Source organism: Sinocyclocheilus anshuiensis, unplaced genomic scaffold (genome assembly GCF_001515605.1).
Source record: "Sinocyclocheilus anshuiensis isolate Anshui unplaced genomic scaffold, SAMN03320099.WGS_v1.1 scaffold205, whole genome shotgun sequence".
NCBI classification, from domain to species: Eukaryota; Metazoa; Chordata; class Actinopteri; order Cypriniformes; family Cyprinidae; genus Sinocyclocheilus; species Sinocyclocheilus anshuiensis.
The window spans coordinates 1,774,205-1,783,230 of record NW_015536497.1 but is presented as its reverse complement, the minus strand read 5'-3'; positions in this window follow the sequence as shown (position 1 = coordinate 1,783,230).

Sequence of the window (9,026 nt, the reverse complement as noted above, 5' to 3'; positions counted from 1 at the left end):
TGAAATTATGCCTTTTAAATTCGAATATAATTCGAATATTGATAATATTTAAGTAAAAAATTTGAATTTAGTATTTCAGCCATTTCGACAGCCCTACTGAAAATTCAGGCTTGCATAACAGGAATAAATTACATTTTAAAATATATTCACTTAAAAACCAGTTACTTTAAATTGCAATAACATTTCACAATATTACTCTTTTTACTTATAAACACTTTATATTTATATTGACTATTATATTGTTAATATTATATTGAAATTATATTGACTACATTTATTATTCTTTCATGGTGCTTTTTGTATTTTTTGGAACATGACTATCCTATATGGAAAGCATTAACATACTTCAAAATATCTCCTTTTGTATTCCACAAAAAAAAAAAAAAAAGAAACGAGTTTGTAATAACATGAGGGTGAGTAAAGACATGCTATGTAATTGCCCTCCTTGTTACTGATAATTATAAAAACAGAAACTTCACAGTTGCTCCTGCAATAACAGCACAGAAACAAGTAGTCATGCAGCGAAAGACAGCATTTTGGAGCTCAAGTTCAAAGGCGTGTGAACGCCGCCGCTGCTCTGATGATATTCATGAATTCCAGAGTCAGTGATAAGGCCTGTGCTACCCCTGACCCTCAGAAACAAAGGCCATCCAAGCCCTCACTGTGATAAGTCTGCTATCACTCTCCACACTTCAGTGGGCACTGGAAATACATTCTCTCTGTCCCACAGGACCTGACCTTTTCATATCTGAGCCTTTGAGTTTTTCTATTAGCTCTGAGGAGATTACACTGACTCAGGTCTTTCACTTCTGACTGCCATTCATAACAGTTTCTTTGGACTTGACCGGATCTGATCCTCTGGATCTGTATACATATTAAACAGGATCGAATGTATTCATATATGTATTTGTGAAACCAATTTGTAGCTTGCTAGATGATCTGTGCAAGTTTTAAGCCATCTTAAATGTTCATCTGCTGCTTCGGTCATTTTCATTAGAAGTTGGCTAACCAGCGTAAAAGGTGTGTTTTAGCACACCTACTGGGCTGGAGTGTGAAGTGCAGGATTATAATGTAAAATATTGGGCTGTTTTTCACCGAAACGTGTACAAAAAATCTTTCAGAAGAAGAAAGTCAAGTTTGGAATGACATGAGGGTTGAGTAAATGATGACAGAATTTATATTTTGGGTGAACTATCCCTTTAAATTCAAAATGATAGGCAGCTCAAGTTCTTCAGACTGACTAATCAATGCAGAGGTCAGATTCTTTGATGTTGTTGTTTACAAAGCCTATGACTGTCAGAGAGGCAGGTGTGATATGTGTCAGGTAGTAGGGACATTTTCTGCATGCTTTTCCATAAAAAAACAAAAAAAACAATTACAAACCCTTAAAGGCTCTTTGTGTCTCAAATTCTGTGAAGATACAATGTCGCATAAAAGCTGTACTAAAGTATGCTGACTCCGACCTTCTTTTGCCCCTTACTGGCTTTGGTTCTGTTCAAAAATGCAGCATCAGATGCTAGTGTTCCTGTAGCTCAAACAGCCTAAGGCAAACAGCACTAAAAACATGGGTTTTTTATGCCCAGATAATGTTCGAACGGATTAAATCTATACCTTCAACGCAAGTCGCTTTGGATAAAAACCATCTGCCAAAGGCATTAAAGTAAATGCATTTGAGTTGCCTTTGTCAGTGAGTGTGTGCAGGAGAATCATTTCTCAACTTTCGAGCATGTGATAAACAGATTCTCGCAATCAGTTTATTCCACCAAAACATTATATATCTGTAGATATAGATTCAATAGATATAGTTTCTAAAGAACTAGTTTGCAATTTAGAGATAACCAATTACTAAGTGGTTTATCTTAGATGATAACCACTATTTTGTAAGTGTGCGTGGTTCAGAAACCTTATGTTATGGGGACAAAATGTCCCAACAAAGATGACAATATCTGAAATCCTTATCCTTTTTTTGGGGGGGGTCACCAAAAACCTCCCTTTGAGGACGTCCTCATTTGTAAAACTATGTGTTTCTCAATTTGTGAACATACAGCAGGAGACAAGGGAGAGGAACTGATCAGAGATGTATCAGAAGAAGGGAGACAGATGGCATCAAACAGCATGTTGCATTACATTATGGCATGTGATACTATATACTATATACTATAACTCGCCTTCCATCTGAAAAGTTCAGCTACAGTATAGATTCAGTCATATGGCACATTGAGGATATTTACTGCATTCACAGTAAACTCTGTTCTAGCACAAAACTTCATGGCCATGTCATACCTTCATCACACCGTTTGATAACACATGGATAAATAATTTTACAAACATTATGGATTTTAATTGAGTTACGTAAGCAAGTGATGTAAGTGTATTTTCTAACATGACAATTATTGCCTGTATTACTATTTCAGCAACAAAGGTGATTTGAAACATGTATCTTGCATTGTTTGCTCTTGAATGAACTGATTGTTAAAAGAACTAAATTGAAAGAAGATCACAATATTGTGTTTCGGTGATTGAATGAAATGTTCTCTATATATTACAATAATCCAAGAGTTTTGAAAATATTCACCTTACTTATGAAAATAGTACCAAACCAATTAAAAAAAACTGTATTGCCTGTGTTACTGTTAATATTTCAGCAACAACGGTCTGAAACATGTATCTTGCATTGTTTGCTCTTGAATGAACTGATTGTTAAAAGAACTAAATTGAAAGAAGATCGTACTGTTGTGTTTTGGTGATTACATCAATTGTTCTCAATATATATTACAATAATCTTATGTTTTGAAACAATGATTGTGTGAATGAAAATATGTGTAATTATAATGAAAGCATGAGATCAGTTTTTAAAAGAATGACAAGTGTGATCAGTTTGGATTTTTGTACTTGAGAAAATAGTACCAAAGCGAATAAAAAATATATAATTTCAAGGAACTGAACTGGATTTTAAAAGACATTTCCAATGTCAATTCTGACTGAAACACAACTGACCTTTTGTAGATAGGTTTACCTCTTCAGACGGCCTCTGAGAAGTTAAAATGATTTTAGTGCAACGTATTTGGGAGAAAGGGTTTTCCCAGAACTATTCCTCCTAAATAACACTTAATCCAGTTATTTGTGACTGTAAGTAACAGCTATGCATCATTGTCAGCTGATGCATATTATTATTCAAGTGTCTGTGCAAGCTGATATGAGGGGTTTTGTCTGTGTCAAATCCAAGGTAATCCAACGTAACTATGAATACAGAGTGTGGTTTTCCACCAGTGAGATTATTATCCTGCATGGGATGTACTGTAATTTGACACCATGCTAGGATATTGAACATCACATTTAAGGAAGACTTTTCCGTCCGATTAAAGATCTCCAGTGTGCTGCTGTCCCCCTAAACTCAGCAATGGGATGCGCAACACTCCAGAGTACGGAAATGAGCGGCGCTTCGTAATGAAGCAGTTCAGCCGAAACACTTGCTCACTAGTGGGTGAAATATAACAGTGAATGAGCTTAAAAAACAGAGGGGGAAGGCTTGCGCTAATAGGCCTTCTGGAAACTCCACTCGGCCCCTCGAGACGGCAAAGTACAGCCCTTGTAATGAGCTGTGGGAAACTGATGTTAAAGAAGGAAAATCCTGTGAAGGTAAAACGATCAAGGGCTGTTCTCCTGCCGAGCCCTGAGGCCAAACCGACACAGAGGAGCCGAAATGAAAAGGGAGGTGAGGAGGTGGAGGCAATGAATCACATCTTAAAATATGAAGTGACGCACGTCGGAGTGGTACATGCCAGCAGCCGTGTTATCTTTACCTGACATCTCTTTGTTCAGTGATCTATGTTGATATAAATGCTTTGAGTTATTTAGATTGGATACTTCAAAAGTGAACATCTATTTTCCACAAACATCCTTATAAATCTACAATGTATTATGTGGAAACGCTTCCATATGTCATGAAATGATATACTAGAATCGTACTGAATAAAACGTGCAGTATTCACAGGTGCTCGCTAATTAGAATGTCAAAAAACACATGGTGGCTTGTTACCAATATAGCGCCATTGTGATGACTGTATGTTTACATATCGCATAATAGCCATTCCAGATGCCAAGTTGTAGCGCTCTAATTAAACACCTGCTGGTAACAAACCATATAATACTTTCAGATTTGTCATGTCTGCTTTGATTGTTTAATCGGGAAACTCACCTTCGTGGTCTGTATTGTTACATGTAAAAGCCAATTTATCTGTTTTCACACAGGCTGCGAGCTTGGAGGAAGTGCTGGTCTTCCCGTAAACAAAATTAATGATGTGTCAGACTCCAGACTTACTACTGTGGATGGTTTTTGTGGAAGTGGACCACACTACAATCGAGGTGGCTGTTCTGTTTAACCCTAAACAGAACCATAAAGAGGTCGGTACTCTCGGGAGGTGATTATCTTTTTGTCTGCTTAATGGTCCTCATAGACAGGCCTTAATGAGAAATAATGATAATATGATAATAATCTCCATATCCTTAAAGGAACCTTATAAGGATAGCACTGAATATGTGTAATTTGTCATTGTTTATTAATCATAATTTTCAAAAATGAATGTTCTTAAAACTTAAATTCTGAAATTTAAAGGGACAGCTCAACCAAAAATGAACATTCTGTCATGGAAATTAAGTCATATAAGTCTTAAATGACATGAAGGTGAGTAAATGATGACAGAATGTTCATTTTTGGATGAACTGTCCCTTTAAGTGAACTTTACAGTCATGTATCACTATATGACATCCTTCCTGACAGTTGATTCTTAACGTGACCCATCTGATTTCATAGAAGGTCATACTAAAGGCTGGAATACACTACACGATTTTCCCCGATTTACAGTCTCTGAACAAGTTGATGCTAGTTGCCGAAAGTCAGAGCCAGTCTGCCGATTAGAGTTGACAGATTTGATAGAAAATCACGTAGTGTATGATGGTCACAGACTCCGTTTCTTTTAGCTTCAGACTATGAATCCATCAAGTTGGAGGATGTTTGATATTTCCAGCTGATTTTAGAACACACATTGTTTTCATTTGTCACGTGTCTCCTAGCAACAAGGTGCAGGTTTCTGCGCGAGTTTGTTGTGATCAGAACTACTTTAAAGTCTGGTATGTGTGATCCTCAGTCATTTAGTGTATGTTGGCCAGTTTCTCTTTCGTGGCTATGTACAAAGTCAGTAAGTGTATGATGCCTAGTGTTTTAAAAAACTGTTTAGATACATCCACATTAATCCAGTGAAATTTGAAAATGCATACATTTTGGCCTGAGACAGTATTTTTGTTGAGCAATAACTGAGCTTATTGAAGACCTTCTCTCAAGTGGATACATTTGATGCAGTTTTTGTGCTGTAGTGTAAACTGTGAAAATGGAGGCAATCGAAAACGATGATGCATGTTTAGTCATGTGACGCATATTGTACCCATAAATATCTATGGTTGTATTGACCTTGTGCCTGCTATTCACTTTAATAATGTTTCTGAAGATAAGTGCTACTTTGTAGAGTCTTCATATTACATTTCTTCAAAGATAACAGAATATTTACTCACAATTGCTGTCTTGTGGCAAAAGATGATAACAAATGCATTTTAGACCACACCTGGAATCTTGATTTAGAGTGCGACCTGGACTGGTGGGATATTTTGTTAATAACTGAAGAATAGCGTGAGAACTTTATTATGTCTGGTCTCTCAGTATCATCTCAGTGAGCGTTTATGACTTTTTACACATGTGCGGCAAGATGATTTAAGCATTTTCAGCTGTGTCAGTGTAAACTGTTGGGAAAAAAAAAACGTTTTTGTGGAACGAAAATGCCATTTCGCAAATATATCTGGATTAATGTGAACGGAGCCTCAAACTTTCCTTGAGAGATAAGCCAGTTAAACCATTACTCAATTACAGGATTGTTTACTTAATTAAAACCAATGTTAATTGTGATCTAAATGGCATCTGGTGTGCTAATGATGCTATTGAAAGAAGGACATTCTTATCACCAAATGAGTTCCACAAACACACAGTCAACAACAACACATTCTGTTGAGCATCTTTCTGTGCATGACACTTGTGAATGTGGACAGTGATGAGCATCTCTCATTGGCACCAGGGTTCTTACTGAAGTTTAAAATGAAGATTGGTTTTGAAAAGTGATCATGAAACTGAAATAAAATAAAGCAAAATAAACAAAAAAGCTGTAATAAAATTCATCTAAAAGCATCACAGTTTTCACTTACAGATTCTATTGTTAAAACAACAGTTGTTTAATACATTATTAATGAATCTGATTAATTTATTAATTTATTAATTTATCAGATAAAGCAATCTCGTCATGTGATCTCAACATGTCTGCCCCTGTGAGGACCCACTATGCAACACAAATCTGCTTTTATGAGCCTTCATCACGCAAGTGTAAATTATATTAAACATGTTTTTCGAAAGTGCTGTTAATTTCTTTTGGGGAAAACCTTTTAATGAGGAATTAATTACTGAGTGGACCTTTAAACTGTTTCTTCTTGCTTTGTGTATTTAAAAAGGCAGACTCTGATCTGTCTTTTAGTTCTTTATAAATAACAAGCCGCCTCAGTGACTACAATTTTTTGCTAATTAAAATGTTAGGGAACCTTTCCAGTCTTACAGATACACACACACACACACACACACACAAACACACATATATATATATATATATATATATTATTTTTTTAAATGTTTTTGTCTCTGATGCTGACCAAGGCTGCATTTATTTGATCAAAATACAGTAAAAACAGTAATATTGTGAAATATTATTACAATGTAAAAAAAATTCTTTTAAATATATTTTTATATTTCATATATTCTGTTTTCTAATTCAATATATTTTAAATTGTAATTTATTCATGTGATGTCAAAGCTGAATTTTCAGCATCATCACTCCAGTCTTCAATGTAACATGATCCTTCAGAAATCAATCTAATAAGCTGATTTGCTGCTCAAGAAACGTTTCTTATTATTATCAATGTTAAAACCAGCTGTGCTGCTTAATATTTTTTTGTGGAAACTGTGATACATTTTCTTTCAGGATTCTTTGATGAATAGAAAGTTCAAACAAAAAGCATTTATTTGAGATGATGATAGATAGATAGATAGATAGATAGATAGGTAGATAGGTAGATAGGTAGATAGATAGATGTTCCCACATGCTATTATCACATGACACGACCGGTAATGTAACTGACTGAGTTATAATCATGTTATCATGACAGTCAGCTTACATCTTGTTTTCTGGGTTTCTGTTGAAAATGCAAAACCACGATAACCTCGACTGGCACGGTATCTGCAAGTTAAAAGGCTATCAGTATTGAAAGTGCTTATTTAAAAAGCTCACGGGTGCTCATCTCATCTCTCTGAAAACCGCCACATGTTTCAGGGCTATTTACAAAAAGCCAGGCTCTGGCACACAGCAGCAAGGGCAATCAGAGCAGATATTCCTCAGTGGAGGGAGCTTCTCTCTGGAATGGATGACTGCAGTGGTCAAGTTCGGAGCCCTGGCAGCCCAAGTGTCCTGGAGGTCTGGCACTCGTGTGTGAGCGTGCCTCTTCACACTGTAATTAAACAGCCGTCCCTCAAAAGTCTGTCAACACCAGAGACCGTTCCAAGAGCATCTGAATACCAAATGCACTGCCCTCTATAGTCTGCTGGTATAGCACCCAGGCAGTTTTTCTTCTCATATCTTTAAACTTCGGTGCTAAACCTATTGCAAATATCAGTAGTGAAGTGTATTAGATTTTAGCCACCATCACATGAGAAGACGAAATGATGATGCCCTTCTTCCTGGTTGCATCTAATGCTTTTCTACTTTTATAAGGCCAGTATTGGTAGCGCTTATCCATTTAGACTGATACAAAATCAGTTTTGAGGAAATAATGCAATAGTTTATGGTCTGTGAGAGAAATCTGCTCACTGCTCAGCAAGGGTGGATCAATACTGAAGTATTTTGATGGTGCAAGACTGCCACCTGCTGCTAGTTTTTCAATGCATCCGTGCTGTACACATTTGTTAGGAGTTTTAGAGCAACACTGCCAATAAGCCTGTTGGATAGGCAATGCAACCATCTGTTACCATATTCCTTTTTATGTTTACCAGAACATCCTTCAGAATGTGCCGACCCTAATCACTGTTTTGGCGCGTGGCAAGAATCTGTAATATTGTATTCTTTGTAATCTCGTGTCCATATGTAAGTTGATTTGTGATTTAAAAGATGTTCTGAATGGAAAGAGCTCAGTTAGTTGTGTCAGTATGTGTCAAATACACCTGCAAACTACTGCTTATGAACTAAGTTGTGCATAATTTTTTTTCTATTTCTTTGTCTTTTTTTTCAACATTTGTCAGTTGTTTTACAGAACTGGAGAACAACCCACTGTAATAACTGTAATAAAGCTCTCTTGCACACCTACAGGCTAAGGTCAAATAGTCATTTCCCACAGAATGACTGATTCTCCTTCACCTTGCTTACAGAAGTATTTTTTTCCCATTTATTTTTTTCCATGGAATTTAAGTTAAATAATAAAAATAAATGTAGTAGTAGTAATAATAATAATAATAAACAATGATCATATATTTATTATTATTATTGTTATTATTATTCACAGTAAAGAAATCAGATCAGTCGCTAAGGGGTGGGAGGAATCACTTATATGGTAGTGATTGAGAAAAAAAAAATCAACCCTCCACACACACACCTTTACTGTCGATTTTGGGTTTAATTATTTCTAATATATTGTTAAATATATATATAAATGTATATATTGTTATTGTAATGTATTATGTATTTGAGAATGTGTGTGTGTGTGTGTGTGTGTGTGTGTGTGTGCGTGTATATATATCTCATGACTACTGAACAACCCACTTTAAACTGTAATAAAGCTCTCTTGCACACCTACAGGCTACGGTCAAATAGTCATTTCCCACAGAATGTAATGATCTTCCACAGAAGTATTTTTTTCCCATTTATATTCTCCATGGAATTTAAATA